Source organism: Crocuta crocuta, unplaced genomic scaffold (assembly GCF_008692635.1).
Source record: "Crocuta crocuta isolate KB4526 unplaced genomic scaffold, BGI_CrCroc_1.0 scaffold375, whole genome shotgun sequence".
Taxonomy (NCBI): domain Eukaryota; kingdom Metazoa; phylum Chordata; class Mammalia; order Carnivora; family Hyaenidae; genus Crocuta; species Crocuta crocuta.
Window position 1 is genome coordinate 86756 of NW_027532826.1, and position 20623 is coordinate 107378.

The 20623-nt window shown below is 43.4% G+C and overlaps 1 long non-coding RNA gene across 2 annotated transcripts; it reads left to right on the top strand.

Moving 5' to 3' along the window:
* The first annotated feature begins 18081 nt into the window (after positions 1 to 18081).
* LOC144216012 (uncharacterized) lies at positions 18082 to 20613 on the top strand. 2 transcript variants are annotated; one of them, XR_013330543.1, is made up of 4 exons: positions 18082 to 18301; positions 19424 to 19675; positions 19767 to 19871; positions 20358 to 20613. It is a non-coding gene; the product is annotated as an uncharacterized LOC144216012 (long non-coding RNA). The 2 variants fall into 2 exon arrangements; XR_013330542.1 differs by lacking the exon at positions 19424 to 19675.
* Positions 20614 to 20623: the final 10 nt, after the last annotated feature.

A 20623-nucleotide genomic window follows, 5' to 3' on the forward strand; every position in this document is an offset into this window, starting at 1 on the left:
GCGCCCACATTAGGTTTTTTTTTTTTTTAATTTATTTTGAGAGAGAAAGAGAGAAGAGAGTGTGTGTGTGTGTTAGTGGGGGCGAGGCAGAGGGAGAGAGAGAAAGAATCCCAAGCAGGCTCCACACTGCCAGCACGGAGCCTGATGTAGGGCTGTAACTCAAGAACCTCAAAATCATGACCTGTGCCCAAATCAGTAGTTCGACGCTTAACCGACTGAGCCACCCAGGCGCCCCTGAGAATGTTAGTATTTTAAAGGTAGAGGTAACAGGCAGTAGGTTCAAGGTTTTTTGCTTCATGGGCTGTAGTCCAGCCTGTAAGGCCCAGAGCAAGGCAGGCCCCTCAAGGGAGCACTGTTCACCAAGGGTCTTACGGAGTAGGAAATGGGTTACAGAGGTGTGAAGATACTGCTTCCTCTGACCCAAGCCCTTTCCCTCTCCGTTTACCCCAGGGTGCTGCTGTGCTCGCCACACTATGTCGTGGTAAAGGCTGGACTGTACAGCCATCTTGGATGCCCCTATATGGGAGTCTGAGCCGTGTCTGAGCTGCCACTGAGGTTTCTGAATGGGAAGAGATCACAGCAATAGCAGACACTAGGTTCCCCCAGGACATGCCTTTCCTCTGAGAGATGCCTAAAGAGTGCTCACCCCATGCCGCCTGAAGGGCTCCAGCTCCTTCCATTTTCTCACAACCAGATGATGAGAATGAAAGGTAAAGGGAAGCGGGAGTCCAGGGCACATTCTGGAACAAGTAAGGCCTTTCATGAGCTGGGTTGTAGGGTCACCAATAGTAAAACAACAGGTACAAACAAATTAGACTTGAAGTTATCTGTGCTCTCAAATCCTAGGATTAACTCATCTTCATCAGCTAGGAGCCCAGGACTCATTCATATCAACATTCTGTGGGATCGTGCGTCCCCCACGTGGAAGTCAGCATGCCTCTCCAGTGTCAGTGGCCAGGCAGGGGCCCTGCCCTTCCACACTCTTCCTTGCTGCCTCTGCCACCAGCTCAGCTTTCAGCCTGCAGTTTTTCACGTCCCAGAGACGTAATGTTAGAGGTCTGCTCGTTTTAAGAAAAACATGGAGGGGTGCCAGGGTGGCTCAGTGGGCTGAGTGTCCCACTCTTGATTTCCACTCAGGTCATGACCTCACGATTTGTGGATTCAAGCCCTACGTCGGTCTCCACGCTAATAGTGCAGAGTCTGCTTAGGATCATCTCTCTCCTTCTCTCTGCCCCTCCTCTGCTCCTGCTCTAAGAATTAATAAATTTTAAAATTAAAAAAGAAAGGGGGCGCCTGAGTGGCTCAGTTGGTTAAGTGTCGACTTCGGCTCAGGTCATGATATCTAGGTTTGTAGGTTCAGGCCCCCCATCGGACTCTGTGCTGACAGCTCCGAGCCTGGAGCCTTCTCTGGATTCTGTGTTTCCCTCTCTCTCTCTGCTCCTCCCCCACTTTCACTCAGTCTCTCAAAAATAAACATCTAAATAGTAATAATAAAAACATGTAAAACATAGTAAAATTGTAAGGATTTCAGTGAAATCACACTAACCTGGAAAAACAGAACATTAGCCATGCAGCTGAAATCCCTGTGTTCCCCTCTTGAACAGAAACCACCCTCCAGAAACAGTCGTTATGCTGAATGAGATGTGGATCTCCCTGTTTCTGAAACTTTACAACATATGTGTATCAATACAGAACATTTACTATGCATGTTTTGCATTCATGTAAATGTACCAATATAAGATTTTATCTGTAAGATAAATTTTTTGCACTGTTTACTGTTGCAAGATTTTTCATTTTTGATAGGTGAGGCTATATTATTTATTTTCACTGCTATCTAGTTCCTTTTGAATGAGTGTACCACAATTTATTTACCCCATCTACTTTTTTTTTAATATTTATTTTTGAGAGAGAGAGAAACCAAGTGTGAGTGAGGGAGGGGCAGAGAGAGAGGGAGACAGAATCCAAAGCAGGCTCCAGGCTCTGAGCTGTCAGCACATGAGCTGTCGAATTCATGAACTCCGAGATCATGACCTGAGCTCAAGTTGGACGCTTAACCGACTGAGCCACCCAGGCGCCCCTATCCCATCTACTTTTGATGGACACTTAGGTTTGTTCAGTAAATATTCACTAAAGAACCTACTGTGCAAGGAACTGGGAATAAAGTCGTGGATAAAAATCACAAAACCACTGCCTTCATGAAGCTCACATTCTAGAGGATAATGCACAACAGAAAAATAAGTAAAATATACAACACATCAGATGGGGATAACTGCTAAGGGCCAAGTAGGGAAAGGAGACAAGGAATGCTGGAGAGGATGGTTGTGATTGTAAGCTGAAGGCTCAGGGAAGGCCCCACTGAGAAGGTAATCCGCAAGCAAAGCCTTCAAGGAAGGGAGAAAACTAGCCATGTAGATATGGGGTGGGGGACAGCAAGAGCACGCAAGCAAAAGGCTTTCAGCTCCTATGAATGATGTTGCTGTGAACATATACAGGTCTCCTCACGGACACATGCAGGGTTTCTCTGGGGTAACCCCTCAGCGGTATGATAGGTCATAAGGCATGAATATTTATGTCCAACACTGATAGGTCACTTTGTTTACAAAATGGTTTCGCCTTCTCTTTTTTAAAAAAAATTTTTTAACGTTTATTTTTGAGAGAAAGAGAGACAAAGTGCAAGTGGGTGAGGGGCAGAGAGAGACACACAGAATCCGAAACAGGTTCCCGGCTCTGAGCTGTCAGCGGAGAAGCCAATGTAGGGATCAAACTCATGAACCACAAGATCATGACCTGAGCTGAACACTGAAGCTTAACGCAGCCACCCAGGCGCCCCAGGATTTCACCTTTTCACACGCCCATTAGCAATGATTAGGAGTTCCAACTTGTTCCACATCCTCACCAATGCTTCGTAGTGTCAGCTTTTTAAATTTTTGCCAGGTTTATAGGTAGGAAATGGCATTTCGTTGTGATATGTTTGCTCTTCTCTTATTGGTGAGGTTCAGCATCTTAGTTTCAGCCACTTGCGTTTTCTCTCCTTGAATTAAGTTCCCACTTCCTCCATGCATTTTTCTCTCAGGTTGTCTTTTTCTTACTGGTTTGTAGAAGTTCTTTACGTAAACTTAGCACGAATCTTTTGTTAGGAATATATCCTTTCCAAGTTGTGATTTAGCTTTTACTATGTTTATATCTTCTGATGCAAAGAAGGATTTTTTAAAATGTCTTTTCCAATCTAGATTCCTCTTATTCCACTTTCTTGCCAACTGCCTTGGCCATAACCTCCATTACAATGTAGAACTGGTGAGAACAGACATCCTTGCTGTGTTCTAATCTTAGGGGTAAAGCATTCAGTTTTCTTACCAGGAAGTATGACATTACCTGTGGATGTACAAGTCCTTTGTCAGGTTGGGAATACTGCCTTCTATTTCCAGTTTGGTGAGAGTTGTATTTTGTTTAAAATTTTTTTTTAATTTTTTTTTTTTAAGGTTTATTCATTTTTCAGAGATCGAGCATGAAGGGGGGAGGGGCAGAGAGAGAGGGAGACACAGAATCCAAAGCAGGTTCCAAGTTCTGAGCTGTCAGCACAGAGCCCAATGCAGGGCTTGAACCCATGAACCGCGAGATCGTGACCTGAGTTGAAGTCGGACACTTAACCGGCTGAACCACCCAAGCACCCTTGTTTTTTAAATCAGGAATGATTGTTGGATTTTGTCAATTTTTATCTGCAGGTGTTGAGATTATCGTACACTTTTTTTAGCTTGTTAATATAGTGAACTATATTTATTGATTTTGATTAAACTAACCCTGCATTCCTCAGATAACCCCACACAATCATGACTTTTTAAAAAATTTTCTTAATTTTGTATTTTTTATTATTTATGCATTTTTGGGAGACAGAGAGGCAAAGCGTGAGTGGGGGAGGGAGACAGAGAGAGAGGGAGACAGAATCACAAACAGGCTCCAGGCTCTGAGCTGTCAGCACAGAGCCAAAAAACAGAGCTGAAACTCACGGACCGTGAGATTATGACCTGAGCGGAAGTCTGATGCTTAACTGACTGAGGCACCCAAGTGCCCCCCACTTTTTCTTAATGTTCATTTACTTATCTTTGAGAGAGAGTGTGTGTGCATGCAGAAGAGGGCAAGAGAGGGAGATAGAGAATCTGAAGCAGGCTTTTTGCTAACTAAAGCCTGACATGGGTCTTGAGCTGATAAACATGAGATTATAACCTGAACCAAAGTCAGATGCTCAACTGACTGAGCCTCCCAGGGATTCCAAGACTTTTTTTTTTTAATGTTTATTTTTGAGAGAGAGAGTACATGGGAGGGGCAGAAAGAAATGAAGACAGAGGATCCAAAGAGGGCTCTACACTGACAGCAGGGAGCCTGATGTGGGGCCCAAACTCAGGAGCCATGAGATTATGACCTGACCAAAGTCAGACGCTTAACCAACTAAGCCACCCAGGTGCCCCATCCCAAGACTTTTAAATTTCTATTATTTTATTCTTATATTATTGGATTCAGGTTGCTAAAATTTTGTTTATATTTGTAACATATACAGTTAACAAAGGACTCGTATCCAGAATACATGCACAACTACTACAAACTCAATCATAAAGACAAACAACCTAACAAAATAGTCAAGAAGCTTGAATAAACAATACCAAGGAGCCAATAAGCACATGAAAAAGGGTTAACTGCCTTTGGTCAACAATCCAGAATGAGCTATCACTACACATTCACTGGAGTAGCCGAAATGAAAAAGACGGCCAATGCCAGATTGTGAAGAGGACCTGGAGCAGCTGGAATGCTAATACGTGGCCAGGACATGCACAAAGTATTACAGCCACTTTGTGGGACCATTGCTTAAAAAGCTGAACATACATCTACTCTGTAACCCAGCCATGTCACCTCTAGGAACTTATCCCAGAGAAATGAAAGCCTATGCCCATATATGTTCATGGCAGCTTTACTCACAGTAACCACAAATTGTAAACAACCCAGACCCATCAATCTGAGAAGAGATAAATCGTGCTACATTCATACAATGGAATAAACACTAATAAACACTACCCAGCAAAAAAAAAGAATTAATGATCCATGTAATGACATAGAGAAATCTCAAAGATTTTGTGCCAAGGAAAAGCAGCAGACACAAAAATGCACAAAATATATTATTATAATCTTACCTTAGGAAATTCCAGAATTGGCAAAATCAATCCATGCTGATAGAAATCACTGCTTGCTTTGGGGTCTAGAGAGAACTGTTTGGTAAGGGACAAGAAAGAACTTTCTGAGGTAATGGAAATGTTCTGTATCCTGACCTGCGTTTGCCAAAAATGATTCAATGGTGGGGCGCCTGGGTGGCTTAGTCGGTTAAGCGTCCGACTTTCGCTTAGGTCATGATCTCGCGGTTCGTGGGTTCGAGCCCCGCGTCGGGCTCTGTGCTGACTGCCAGCTCAGAGCCTGGAGCCTATTTCAGTCTGTGACTCCCTCTCTCCCTGACCCTCCCCTGCTCACGCTGTCTCTCTCTCTCTCTCTCTCTCCTAGAAATCAATAAAAAACATTAAAAAAAAAAAAAAGAAATAATTTCCTGGGGTGCCTGGTGGCTCAGTCGGTTAGACATTTACTCTTGATATTGGCTCAAGTCGTGATCTGGCTGTTGTGGGATCAAGTCCCACATTCGGCTCCATGCTGAGTGGACCCTGCTTTGGATGATTTTCTCTCCCTCTCTTTCTGCCCTTCCCCTACTCCTGTGTATTCTCTCTCTCAAGATAAATAAACATTTTAAAAAAAGAATTTATTTTTCTATTTTTCTAACTTCTTGTGGTGACCACTAAGTTTATTTACATTTCTTCTTGTTTTTGCTACCTTGGTACACCCATTTCTCTGTGATTCAGACTGACATTTGATCTCTTTCCTCTTTGTCTTTATATTTCCTGTAAAACTGTAGCAGTTTTGAACATAAAAGGAAGCCACACACTATCCCAAGACTCTTATTAATGAGTTATAGTCATTTCCATTTCCTTCTAAGCCCTTGTCCAAATGCACATATAGGGCAACACAGTCAATGATTTAGCACATTTCGCTGCAGTTGACTCTTGAACAATGCGGGGGTGAGCATGCTGACTCCCTGCACAGCTGAAAATCCACATATAACTTTTGACTCCCCAAAAGTAAACTAATAGCCTCCTGTTGTCTGGACAGGACAACCCTACCAACAACATAAGCAGTCAGTCCATGAACACACATTTTACATGTCATATGTATTATATACTGTATTCTTATAATAAAGTAAGCTAGAGAAAAGAAAGCTATAATGAAAAAATATATTTACAATATTGTACTGTATTTATTGAAAAAAATCCACATATAAGTGGACCTGCATGGTTATAAATGTTTTATAAGCATTTTCTGTGTTCATAATTAGTTTATAATGACTTCCTGAAACACATCTGAAGCAGCCCAATCTTCTAGCTCTGGGGGAACAAGGAAGCAAATAATAGCACTCTGGCTCTTTGGAACAGTCTATTCAGTCATTCATTCAAATACAATCAACCTACTTTGACTTTTGAGCAACCTTCCCACACTGGGTGATCACAGTAATTAGCATTATTGAAGCAAGCTTTGATCTCACTAATGAAAAATTTTTCTAAGGTATCAAATGGCACCCAGGTTCAGTCCTCCTCTGGGAATGGGTCAAAACACCACAAAATTTAAATGCATATGTATAATTATATACATGTAAAAATTATATACATGTAAAAATGTATAATTTTTATACATTAAAATGAAATATGTAGTTCTTTTTCCTCTGGCATGAGTTCTTTGGTGCCCAATAAAGTTAGAACCTTGACTGAAAGTTCTCCCCCACTGATGACATTTATACAGTTTCTCTCCGGTGTGTGTTCTCTTATGCTGAGTGAAGGATAAATGAAAACTGAAAGTTTTCTCACATTCATTACATTTATATGGTTTCTCACCAGTATGGATTCTCGTGTGAATTGTAAGGTGAGATCTGTGACCAAAGGCTTTTCCACATTTATCACATTTGTATAGTTTCTCTCCAGTGTGTGTCCTTTCGTGTTGTGTATATGAGGAGTGGTCACTAAATGCTCTCCCACATTCACTACATTTATAGGGTTCTTCTCCAGTATGTGTTCTCTTACGCACATTAAAATTAGACTTTCCACTAAGGATTTTCCACATTCATCACATTTATAGGGTTTCTCTCCAGTATGAATTCTCTGATGTACATTAAGGTGAGAATTTTGGCAAAAAGACTTTCCACATTTATTACATTCATAAGGTTTCTCACCAGTGTGAGTTCTCTGGTACAAATGAGGTGAAATGTCCGCCAGAAAGGTTTCCCACACTCAATACATTCATAGGCTTTCTCTTTAATATGAGTTCTCATGACCTGAGAGAGGGGTGAACTATGGGTGAAAAACTCTCCACTTTCTTTACAGCTATAGAGCTCGTCTCCTACATTAATTATCTCAAGTGTAGAAGGTATATGCTCAGGTTGGTATATTTACCACGCTCATTCAATTTATACAGTTTTCCCAAGGCTTTTCCACATGGATTGCCTTTACAAGCTTTCTTCACTATCAAGATTTCCTGATGATTTTTTAAAACAAAATTATGCTAAAAAAAAAAAATTATGCTGTAAGCTTTGAACTGAGTCAATTTGATGGAAATACTCTTTGACAAGAAATTTCTGTGAAGAAACAAAGTCTGAATTGAAGCTGCATTTTTCCACAACTTCAGCATTTCCCCAACCCCCATCCTGGGTCACTACTTGCCCTTGTTCACATTCCATAGGCCCCAAACTGCTGCCATACATCCTTTGCTTCTCTGACTCATCCCCAGACTACCAATCGTCTGCCCTGGTAGAAGGCCGGCAATCACCCACTGTGGATCTTGTTAGGTTCATGCTGCTGCTTGCAGACTCCTTACCAGAAAAGGCCTCTGTTGGTGGTGACTCTTGGCTTTTAGGTCTCTCTTTCCACTCTGGAGGAAATTAAAAACAATTTGGGTCCTTGAAAGAAAACTGCTAGAGTGAGAATGTCCAGATATGAGCAACAGGATGTGCACAGCAAGAGTAGATTTTTTTTAAAAATTTTTAATGTTTATTTTTGAGAGAGAGACAGAATGCAAGCAGGGGAGGGGCAAAGAGAGAGGGAGACACAGAATCTAAAGCAGCCTCCAGGCTCTGAACTGTCAGCACAGAGCCCAACGTGGGCCTCAAACTCACAAACCGTGAGATCATGACCTGAGCCGAAGCCAGACGCTTAACCGACTGAGCCACCCAGGTGCCCCAAGAGTAGATGCTTTATAATACCAACTAAGGGACACCTGGGTGGCTCAGTCAGTTAAGCATCCAACTTCAGCTAAGGTCATGATCTTGTGGTTCATAAGTTCGAACCCTGCATGGGGCTCTGTACTAACAGCTCAAAGTCTGACGCCTACTTCAGATTCTGTGTCTCCTTCTCTTCCTGCCCTACACCCCCCAAAAAATGAATAAATATTTTTAAAAACTGTTTTAAATGAAAACATTGAGTAAACTTTGAGAAGAGAATCCACGAAAGGTATACATAGTAAAAGAACCCCCAAGAAGACTGACCAATGAAAAGCGAAAAGTGTGAGTGCACAACAGGCAGAGGGGATGCCATTAGGGGACAGGCCATGGAACAGGCAGCCAATCGTAGAGGTAAGTTGTTTGGCTTAGGTCATGATCCCAGGGTTATGGGATCAAGCCATGCCTTAGGCTCCATGCTGAGCATGGAGCAGGCCTAAGACTGACTCCCTCCCTCCCTCCCTTCTCTCTCTCTCTCTCTCTCTCTCTCTCAACATCTGGGTGGCTCAGTCGGTTAAGTGTCCAACTTTGGCTCAGGTCAAGATCTCTCAGTTCATGAGTTCAAGCCCCATGTTGGGCTCTGTGCTGACCGCTCAGAGCCTGGAGCCTGCTTAGGATTCTGTGTCTCCTCCTCTCTCTGCCCCTCCTCTGCTTGTACACTCTCTCAAAAATAAACATTTTTTAAAAAGATACTCTCTCTTTCTGCCCATCTCCCTGCTCTCTCTCATTCTCTCTCAAACTTAAAAAAATTTAAGATAAAATAAAATAAAAACAGAACAGAACGCCTGACAAATGGACTAATGTACAGCTGGAGTTACAGGAGAGGAAGAGATCACAACAGAGGAAACATTTGAAGAGATAATGGCAGAGAGTTTATCTAGACTGATCAAAAGCACCAACCTGGATGTTTACAGTTCAAGGGCAACAATCTGCAGAGAAAATCTTGACTTTGACATCTGATATCAAAGTTCCTGACACTTCATTACATATTTCAATGTTAAAAATATAGCTGGTAAAACCATGCTAAATAACAGTCATTCAATAAAAACTAAATTCCCACTTTTAAAATGTAACTTTTTATTGTGTACCTATTAAAGACTTACCAAAAAAAAAAAAAAAGGTGAAAGGCAGAGAGTCTGGGTTTCAAGCGCCAGACCCAGAGATTTAAGAACTAAACAATCAGTGCTCTCTGATTTCATTCATTTTTCCCTGCAAAGAGGTCTCCTCTCCAAGGATCAGCTGGCGGACTGCACCTGCCTTTCAGACAGAACTGAAACACCAGTGGGAGCCTCAGCCAGGCCAGAGTGACAGAAGAGGACGGTCCAGGAGGAGCCAAGACTTTAACGTGATGACAGACTTTATGTGACAGCTCCCTCTGGGTACAGCATGGCCTTTAAACTAAACGGAAGTAATCAGAGCTAGAAGCCTGGATCTGTAGGAAAGAATTAAAAGCATCCCAAAAACTAAATACCTGGGGAAAATATTGTACAAAATTACTCTTAAATTCCTTTAAAAGGCTGTTGACTATATAAAACAAGAATAACAATGCATAGTGGAGTTTATATAATATGTAGAAGTAAAATATATGACAACAGGAAAAATTGTGATTATATTAATGTAAGTTGTTACATTGCTCAATGAGAGGCATAATACTAATTCCAAGTAGTATATGATACGTTAAGATGTGTATTCTAACCATAAGGCAAATAAGACTTAAGGTTATCCAATATTATAAAGACATAATGCTAAAAAGGAAAGAAACAAGGAGCCAAAATGGAAGAGCAAATAATACCCAATTAAGGCAAAAGAAGGCTGAATGGGAAAACAAAGGACCTAAGACCAGATGAGACAAACAGAATATAAAACCCAAACATACCAGTAATTATATACTAAATACAAATTTACTAAACAGTCTTAAAGAATAAGCTTGCTTCAGTGGGTTACAAACAAGACCGAATTAAATGCTGTTTACAAGAAACCCACTTTAACATTTCAACAGATAACCCGAAAGTAAAGGTATAGTAAAAGCCATATAAACCTGTACACTGACTGCTGTATAAGAAAGCTATTTGGCTATATTAAAATCAAACAAGTAGATTTCAAGACAAGAGGTATTACCAGAGGAAAAGAAGGACATTTCACAGTGATGAGACGGTATGTGGAATAGGAACCAGGAACAGACAACATCTAACATGTCATTAAACTCAGTAACACAGCTTCAAAATACATGAAACAAAAATTGATTTAAAAACATTAGCATATTTTTAAACAAATACAGTCACAGTTGGAGATTAACACTCTTCTTTGAGCAGCTCAAAGAACAAGCAGACAAGACAGTCCACAGGAACAAAGCGTGTGCAACACAATTAAGCCACTTGACTTAACTGACCTTTATCGGACACCACGCCCAACAGTAGCATAATACGCATTCACCAAAAGAGACTACACATTGTATCATAAAAACATTTCTCAATAAATTTCAAAGGACTGAATTCATGCAGAATATGTTCTTGAACCACAATGGAAATAATCTGACATCAATAACACAAATCCCTTTAGATGGAAATTAAACTATATACTTCACAAATCAAAGAAGAAACTACTTTCCTATGTTGTAGTTTCATTACTATTCAGTTCAAAATATCTGGAAAACAAAAATAATGAGCTGAACAATAATGGAAATGCACCATATGAAAATGTGCAGGATGCAGTTAAGATAAGGCTTAAAGGGAAATATATAACTATAAATGCAAACATTAGAAAGGAAGAAAGCATTAGGGTGCCTGGGTGGCTCAGCTGGTTAAGCATCCGACTCTTGATTTGGATTCAGGTCATAATCTCATGGTTTGTGAATTTGAGCCCCACGTCAGGCTCTACACTGACAACACAGAGCCTGCTTGGGATTCTCTCTCTCTCTCCCTCTCATCCCCTCCCCGACTTGTCCTCTCCCTTTCTCTCTCTATCAAAATAAATAAAACTTTTTTAAAAAAAGGAAGAAAGCATTAAAATTAACAACCTAAGCATCTAACCCAAAAAGTCAGAAAAGGGGAATGCAAATTAAACCAAGACAAAGAAAGGAAATAACAGAAAGGAGAAATCAATGGAAGAAAGAAAAAAGTTCAATCATGTCAACAGATGTATATGGAGCATTTGATTACCCCCATTCATGATAAAAACTCAGAAATAGAACTTTCTCTTGGGGCGCCTGGGTGGCTTAGTCGGTTGAGCGTCCGACTTTCGCTTAGGTCATGATCTCGAGGTTCTGGGTTCGAGCCACGCGTCGGGCTCTGTGCTGACTGCCAGCTCAGAGCCTGGAGCCTGTTTCGGAGTCTGTGTCTCCCTCTCTCTCTGACCCTCCCCTGCTCACGCTGTCTCTCTCTCTCTCTCTCTCCTAGAAATAAAATTAAAAAAAAAAAAAGAAAAAAAAGAAATAGAACTTTCTCAACTTGATAAAGTGCATCAGATCATAATTAATAGTGAAATATTGAATGCTATCCCTTAATATTAGGAGCAAGGCAGGATGGCGATTCTCATCACTTTTATTTAATATTGTACTGGATAATCTACCAGATTATCTGGTGACAGATACCAGATGAATGGCTGCCACACTGGGGGAGTCCTAAGTGATAAAAGACATAAGGAAATGTATGGGGAGATGAAAATATTCTATGTGTGGACTGGAGTATGAGTCACACAAATATACACTTGCCAAACTTTATTGGACTGTACTCAGGAACAACACTTCCCACTGTATGTTAATTACACAGCAAAAAAAAAAAAAATTAAGTACTAGAGGTACTAGCTGGTATAGTAATATAAAAAAAAAATCGGGGGTGCCTGGGTGGCTCAGTTGGTTAAGGGTCCGACTCTTGGTTTCAGCTCAGGTCATGATCTCATGTTTCATGGGTTTGAGCCCTGCATTGGGCTCTGCACTGACAGTATGGAGCCTGCTTGGGATTTTCTCCTCCGCCCCCATCACTCTCTCTCTCTCAAAGTAAATAAACGTAATAAAAAAGAAAAAAGAAAAAGCATGAAGTCTGAAAAAGAAGAAATAAAGAAATCTTTACTTGAAGATGACATGATTATGTAAGGAATCCAAGGAAACTGATAAATTACGAGAACAATTAAGTGATTTTAGCAAGTTCACACAGGATAGAATGTCAATTAAAGAATAAATTATATTAGAGCACCTGGGTGACTGAGTTCTTTAGGCATCCGACTCTTAATATCGCTCATGTCATGATCTCACTATTTGTGAGCTCAACCCACATCTGTGCTGTTAGCACAGAGTGTGCTTGAGATTCTCTCTCTCCCTCTCTGTCTACCCCTCCCCCGCTCTCTCAAAATAAACATTAAAAAATGAGTAAATTATATTTATATACACAAGCAACATTTAGAAAATGAAATTATATATAATATTTATAATAGTATCAAAATATTAAATTTCTAGGAATAAATTTAATAAAAGATGTGCATGACCCATATACTTAAAAAGTGCAAAATATTGCTGAGAGAAGTACCCACATAAATACACCATGATTGAAGAATTAGAAGTCTCAATATATTAGATATAAATTCCTCCAAGCTGATCTATAGATGTAAGGCACTATAAATCAAAATTCAAGTAGAAATGTTGTGAAATGAAAAAGCTGGATCATTTCTAACTGACAAACCAATTCTAAAATGATTATGAAAAAAGAAAAAATAATAAATAAATTAAATTAAATTCATATAAAAGTGCCAAGGACCTGGAATAGCCAAGATAATAACAAACAGGAAAGTTAGAAGATGATGGCCACCACCTTATTTCAGATTTACCATGAAGTACGATAATTAAGACGTATGCTGCAAGCACAGGGCTGGAACAATGGATCAATGGAAGAGCAGAGAAAGAGACCCACACGTATGCATTCAGTTGTTTTTCAACAAAGGCTACAGTACAATACCATGGAGGAAAGTTTTTTCTTTTTTTTTTTTTTTTAATGTTTTATTTATTTCTAGCAGAGAGAGAGAGAGAGACAGCATGAGCAGGGGAGGGTCAGAGAGAGAGAGAGAGTCACAGAGTCTGAAACAGGCTCCAGGCTCTGAGCTGGCAGTCAGCACAGAGCCTGACGCAGGGCTCGAACCCACGAAAGGCGAGATCATGACCTGAACGAAAGTCGGACGCTTAACCGACTAAGCCACCCGGGCGCCCTGGAGGAAAGTTTTTTCATTAAATGGTGCTAGAACTATATAACCTTAAGAAAAAATGAGTGCCTTGCCTACTCCCTCACATTTACATAAAAATTAACTCGAGATGGATCATAGGTCTTAACGTAAAAGCAAAAACTGTAAAAGTACCAGACGAAGACAGGAGAGCATCTTTGTAATCTTGGCATAGTCAAAGATTTCTTAGGATGCTAATAAACATAAACCTAACAATAAGAGAAAAAATTAATAAAATCAGACCTTGTCAATCTATCGCCCAACAATCTCACTCCTAGATATTAACCCAATAGAAATGAAAACACAGGTCCACTAAAAGCACTGCACAAAAATGTTGACAGCAGTGCTATTCATAATAGCCCTAAACTAGAGATAATCCAAATGTTCATTATCAAGAGAATGGATATCAAGAGAATTACAATTCATTCAAAAAGCAAAATATCTCTGGGGCACCTGAGTGGCTTAGTTAAGTGTCTGACTCTTGATTTTGGCTCAGGCCATGATTTCACAGTTTGTGAGCTCAAGCCCCACATCGGGCTCCATGTTCACAGCCCAAACCTGCTTGGGATTCTCTCTCTACCTCTCTCTCTGGCCCTGTCCTGCTTGCTCACTTTCTCTCTCTCAATGTAAATAATAAATTTTAAAAATAAAAATAAAATATCTGTAAAGAGTAAAAAGTGAAAAAAAAAAAGGAATGAAATAATAATGCATATAATATCATGGATGAATTTCAAAAATCTGAGGGTAAATCTTACACAAAAGATATAAAACATAATTCTTGGGGCGCCTGGGTGGCTTAGCCGGTTAAGCGTCCGGCTTTCGCTTAGGTCATGATCTCGCAGTTCGTGGGTTTGAGCCCCGTGTCGGGCTCTGTGCTGACTGCCAGCTCAGAGCCTGGAGCCTGTTTCGGTCTGTGACTCCCTCTCTCTCTGACCCTCCCCTGCTCACGCTGTCTCTCTCTCTCCTAGAAATAAATAAAGCATTTAAAAAAATTAAAAAAAAAAGATAAAACATAATTCTCATTATATGAAGTTCTAGAAAAGGCAAAAAGAACCTATGTTAGAAAAAAATCTCAACAGCAGTTACCTTTCTTAGATGGAAAGAGGTAACAAAGGAATTCTGTGAGGTAACGAAAATGTCCTCAAGCTCTATTTGGGGGAGAACTACATATAAGCATACATTTATCAAAATTCTTCGATTGTACATTTAAGATTTGTGCATTCTAAAATTATCATTAGCAAAAAAAATTAAAAATACCCATTGTCTTCAAAGTAACAATAAGATGGAGGTTGACTTCTCAACAGAAATCAGAGTCCAGAAGACAACTGCATGGTGTCTTTATTTATTTATTTTTTAAAATATGTTTATTTATTTCTAGGAGAGAGAGAGAGACAGACAGCGTGAGCAGGGGAGGGTCAGAGAGAGAGGGAGTCACAGACCGAAACAGGCTCCAGGCTCTGAGCTGGCAGTCAGCACAGAGCCCGACACGGGGCTCGAACCCACGAACCGCGAGATCATGACCTAAGCGAAAGTCGGACGCTTAACTGACTAAGCCACCCGGGCGCCCCAACTGCATGGTGTCTTTAACGTGCCAACACAAAGAGCACCCTGGGTGGCTCAGTTGGTTAAGTTTCCAACTTCAGCCCAGGTCATGATCCCACGCTTCCAGGGTTCGAGCCCCATGCTGGGCTCTATGCTGACAGCCCAGAGCCTGGAGCCTGCTTCAGATTCTGTGTCTCCCTCTCTTCCGGCCCCTACCCTGTTTGTACTCTGTCTCTCTGTCTCCCAAAAATAAATAAACATTAAAAATTTTTTTAAATAATAATACAGTGCTGAGGGGAAAAAAATCCTGACAAGCTAAAATTCTCTGCCTAAAGTATTTTTCTAAAATGAAATAAAGGCATTTTCAGGCAAACACAAAGTGAGGGAATTTTGTAACTCTGAAGGAAATGATTAAGGGAGCTCTTCAAGCAACAGGAAAATGACCCAGATGGAGTTATGGAAATGCCACAGGTAATGAAAACCACTAGAAAAGGAAGATATGAAGGAACATATAATAAAATATGACTGCAAAAACTGACTGCAAAGATCCTTTTACCAGCTCACCTAGGCAGGAATCTTGGGAGAGCCCTCTGTCCACCATCCATGGCTCTATTCTGAATTCTAGGTGAGCAACAGTACCTGGCTTTTGGAGTCCAAGGTCCTGCCAAATGAGTGATCAACTTGTGAGGTTTTGGTTTTGTTTTGTTTTGTTTTTTTTTTAATATAAATTTTGTTTGTAAGAACATTTTGTTTTATTTTTTAAAGTAAGTTCTATGCCTAAGGTGGGGCCTGAACTCACGACCCAGAGATCAGGAGTCGCATGTTTTAGGAACTGAGCCAGCCAGGTGCCTCAGGCTGGGAGGTCTGATGAAGGGAAATACTCCAGTGACCCCACATTCCCAGCTATGTCAAACCCACTCTGCCAAGACCCCAGGCAAATAGTTGACATGGGGAATGGCCTCACCCATGGCAACTAGGTGCCTTAAAGTCTCCAGCATCATATCCTGGTACCTGGTCTCTGGGCAGGGCCCAGCAGCCACCACTCCTCCCTGGGTGAAGCCCACCACCACATCATCAAAGGTTATCTGCCCCTGCAATGTCACCCACACGTCTGCTGAGCCACATCCTTATTCTTGGAAAGTTCCCTGAAGATCAGGGAGGGGCTATGTGAGAATGTGAGTGTGCAGCCAGGGGTACAGGGAGATGTCCCGAAAGGGCCTGGCTTCCAAGGGATGATACACCTGAGCCTTCCTGGGGGCACCAGGGGTCTGCATCAGCCATTTCAGAGGTGAGCCCGCATCACCCTGAAATGTATACCCCCTACGTATCTCACCCATTTATTGACCAACTAGTGATCTTCTATAAAACCAAAATGTACAGTTCTCTTTAGGCTTCCCCTTCCTGTCCCCTTCCTTTTTTATACCAAGGTTGCCAAGGGTTCTCTCTCCACGCTGGGCACTGTACGTAAGTAAGCATTTTACCCAATAGAAATTTTCTTAATCCTCACAACAGTCTTAGGAAGCACTTCCCAGTTCCTGGGCTCTGTTTTTTTGTTTGTTTGTTTTTTCAAATGAGGAGCCTGAGCTCAGAGTTTACACGTTTTGTAACCATGGTCACGTTGGCTTCATTAAAAACAAATTGAGAGATGTTCCCTCTTTTAGACAAATCATTCCAGACGATTGAAAGACGGGAACGGTTTGCTCCTTACAGGTGTGGTAGCTGAAGCCGTCTGGAATGCGGGTCTGGAATTTTCTTGCTGGGAGGTTTTGCTTAGGTCTTCAATGGCTACAGGATTTCAGGGATACATATGAGCACCGCAGGATTACTGAGGTTGTCCACGTCCCGCCGCCGGCACGACGGCTGAGAAGACGGACGGGGATGACGACCCAAGGCTGACAAGCGAAGACAGACTCCCACCCAAGCTTTGGGCCAAGAGTCCAGGCCCAGCCCGGGGAGGGAGGGCGAGTGGCCACTCACCGGGGGGCAGGCTGCCAGGATCCCCACGGCCATCGCCTCTGCTGACCCCGAGGTCCTCACGGAGTCACCTGCAGCCCCACCCCCTCCTCACACCGCCCGGCGCTCTCGCGAAGGACACCACGGCCCAGCCCCGAAGTGGACGAGCCGGCGCCGCGCCTTCCGTGGCGGGAGGGCATCCAGGCGGACACGACGGCCCCACACCGAGGGGCGCACCAGGCACTGGCGCCCAGCGCAGCCTCTCCGCCCGACGGCGGGGCCGGGCGCGAAGCGGAACTAGCAGGACCAGAAAGCCCCGCGCCGGGCCGAGGACTCCGGAGCGTCGGACCGCCGCCGCATGTGTGTTCGGGGAGTTGTAGTCTTACGGCCGGAGCCCTGGCTCTGTCCAGCAGTTACTGCAACGGAGCGCCCAGAGAGTCAGACTACATTTCCCAGAAGGCGCGGCGGTGCGGTAGCCGCGCGATGGACGTGCACGACCGGGCCCGAGCCGAGGATCGGACCCTTCCTGGACGAGTAGTCCAAACCCCCCGGCCAGGCGTCGGCTGCAGAGAAACGGGTTTCTCTCACTATGATTTCCAAAAGCTACCGTTTTCCAGGCTTCTGATCTCCAGAAGCGCGCAGTCGGCGGCTCCGGAGAGTCTGGGAAGCCTCGGGAAGAGTTCTAAATTATAGGGAATTCTTCGCCCACCAGGTGGCAGGGTGGTCACCCAGGGTCTTGTACTACACCTCCCAGAAGGCCCTGCGGCGGCGCGGCAACGCCAGCTGGTGGAGATGCGGCCTTCACGAACGCACCTACCTAGGCACGAAGTCAAAATCGGTGTCTTTATGTGCTTTTTGTGTGAGTCAGAGGCACGTATTCCAGTGTTATCTCCACGTCTGCGTGTTTCTGTTCATCGAGTGAAGGCAGGCATCCCTCGTTCCTCCATCCAGTGTGATGCGTGCTCCCCACTTAATCACTCTGGTGTCATAATCGAGATTTTCACGTTTATGTTTTCTTGACGGTAGCGCAACATTAGACTTTGCGTGGGTCGTTTTGTTCTCCGTTTGGAGAACTAAGATGTGAAGAAGCTCTCCCATACCGACAACCGGTATGGTCAAAAATCTGAGCGCGAAACCTGGGTTTAGGAAGGCAGGTACAGACACAGCTCTGGGTCCCCTTTCGTTGGAATCCTGGCCTGACCTCCCTCGGGCATGTGTGAGGTTGAGGTGAGCATCTGTTGCATTCCAAAGGTAGGCATCTGGCAGAGCTCTGAGCCCCGACCTAGTGCTTGGTGGAAGAGGTTTTCCACGTACTTTTCCTTTTCGTATCGCAGCCGATTTCCCCACAGGGCCGATTCACAAACCCATGCTCTCTATGCAATTCTTGCTGGTTCTTTAAGGAATTTTCAAAACCTCTTCCTTATGGAGAATTTTGTACATACACAAAAGCAGGCAACCATTATGTAGCCTCAGTCACCATCAACCCAGGGGGAGTCCCCACCGACCAAACCCAGCCACTCTGCCATTCTGTGTCATTTGAAAGCGAATCTCAGTGTTTTGTATCCTATTTTAACTACAATATGTAATTACAAAAACAAGGACCATTTTCTAATATAACCATAATTCCATTATAAATTTTTTAGAAAAAAATAATTTTGTGGGCGCCCGGGTGGCTCAGTCAATTGAGCCTCTGACTTCAGCTCAGGTCACGATCTCATGGTTGGTGAGTTCCAGCCCCACAATGGGCTCTCTGCTGTCAGTGCAGTGTCTGCTTCTGATCCTCTGCCTCTCTCTCTCTGTCTCTGCCCTGCTGGCACTCTCTCGTTCACCAAAAAATAAACGTTAAAAAAAAAAAGACTTTCAAAAAAGATTTTACTATTGAATATTCAGTATTCCAACTTAAAATTATCTCCACTTTTTAAAAATGTTTATTTTTGAGAGAGTGAGAGACAGAGCACAAACAGGGGAGGGTCAGAGAGAGAGGGAGACACAGAATCCGAAGCAGGCTCCAGGCTCTGAGCTGTCAGCACAGAGCCCAGCATGGGGCCCAAACTCACAAGCTGTGAGATCATGACCTTAGCTGAAATCAAACGCTTCAGCAACTGAGCCACACAGGCACCTCTCCCCTTTTTAAAATAGTTTGAGCAGGGGCGCCTGGGTGGCTTAGTTGGTTAAGCGTCCGACTTTCGCTTAGGTCATGATCTCACAGTTCGTGGGTTCGAGCCCCGCATTGGGCTCTGTGCTGACTGCCAGCTCAGAGCCTGAAGCCTGTTTCAGAGTCTGTGACTCCCTCTCTCTCTGACCCTCCCCTGCTCACGCTGTCTCTCTCTCTCCTGGAAAAAAAAAAAAATTAAAAAAATAAAATTAAAATAGTTTGAGCAGCCCAGCCGATCGTGGGCACGTCCCGATGGTTCAGGAACATTGCTAGGACCAGCACGGTCAGGCTGGCCAGCGTGAGCACCACTCAGGTCAGCATCAACCCAGGGGCTTGTCAACGACCAGGAAGGTGCCCGTCCTGGGCAGGCAGTGGACTCTGGCCTGGCTCAGGTACTGGTTCTTGGAGCACAGAAGACATTTATTTCTTCCTGTCTGTGGGAGACATAGAGTCATGCCTGCCATGTGATGGTAAGGAGGCCAGCCAGCTACATGGAGAGAGGATCCCATGAGCATTCCACATATTCCATGTATTGATTCATTCACTTCTTCTTTCTTCTAGCTTTGTTGACAAATAAGTGTAAGATATTTAAAGCGTACGTCATGATGATTTCCCTGCTGGCAGATCTGGCTGGATCCTGGAACTCGGGCTGCAGGCAGAGGACGGGTGAGCAGAGGGTGTTGTCAGTGACCAGTCCAGGGGCAGGGGCTGGGTTCCTGTGGGAACAGCCCAGGGGACCATTCCAGTGTCCTTCCCACACAAGAAGACAAGGCTCCTTTCAGCAGAAAAACACCAGAGTTCCAGTAAAGTCAGACTGGAGAGGCACCCACGGATGCAGCAAATGAAATGAGGCTTCAGGTGGCTCTGATGGTCGCAGGCCTGGTAACACTGTGCACAGCGGTGCCGTTCCAGTCTCTGGGGCACCTACATAAAGAACATGGGTACTAGTCTCCCCACTCCACAACCTTCTCTTGGACAGCCAGTGGGTCTGCTCAGGACTTGCAAAGAGATGGTCTGACTCCTTGAGCCCACCTCCTACCTGAGGGCAAGAGTCAGCTGGAAGGAGGCTGGGGGTGAGAGTGTCTTTGAGGGAAGCATCGGGGTGCTGGGTCCTCGACCCCCAAAGCAGAGCACCGTGTTCTTCCCTCTCAGGCCAGCTGAAAGGGACTTCAAGAGAATCCTCTGAATGTGGTCCAAGGATGGGCATCTACTCTCACTTGGGAAATCTGAAGGCCATCAATGACTGGAGGAGCCGAGAACAAAGGAGAATGGGGTTTCAATGGAGGGAGTCACACACCCACTGCTGGCTGGCGTCAGGGGGGCCAGGATGTCTCTGTGAGCCACCGCGGACACCTGGACACACCTACCTGAAGCTGGCAACTATGTTAATAAACAAATAAACAAAACAGCCCCCCCCC